The sequence below is a fragment of the Seriola lalandi genome, unplaced genomic scaffold, assembly GCF_002814215.2.
Source record: "Seriola lalandi dorsalis isolate HSWRI2012SDOR001 ecotype SW California unplaced genomic scaffold, Sedor1 jcf7180002054387, whole genome shotgun sequence".
Classification (NCBI taxonomy): domain Eukaryota; kingdom Metazoa; phylum Chordata; class Actinopteri; order Carangiformes; family Carangidae; genus Seriola; species Seriola lalandi.
In genome coordinates, this window is record NW_019524940.1 from 361528 (window position 1) to 361792 (window position 265).

The 265-nt window shown below is 46.8% G+C and overlaps 1 protein-coding gene across 2 annotated transcripts in view; it reads left to right on the forward strand.

Annotated features, from left to right (window-relative positions):
• Positions 1–265, forward strand: part of LOC111657210 (F-actin-uncapping protein LRRC16A) — an 85364-nt gene that overhangs the window by 65102 nt on the left and 19997 nt on the right. The gene's annotated exons all lie outside the window — the stretch shown is intronic.

Below are 265 nucleotides of genomic sequence, written 5' to 3' on the forward strand. Positions count from 1 at the left end.
GCAGCAATGTGGAGGCACATACCCGGTGTGAGTGACCCAAAAAGAAAGAGTATAGAGGAGAAAGCAGCGCACCAATTAATTTGTGGTTGGCAATAAAACGATGAAACTCGAGACCATCCGAGAGCACGAAGGAAGAAAAATGTCACGCTGTTTGCAAATCAGTGTCTCGGGCTCAGTCCGAGCATCTCTTCACTCAACCTGCCGTGACTGCTCTGACGTTTTTATCAGAAGAGACCAAAGATCATGCACTGATCCACTTTGTTCT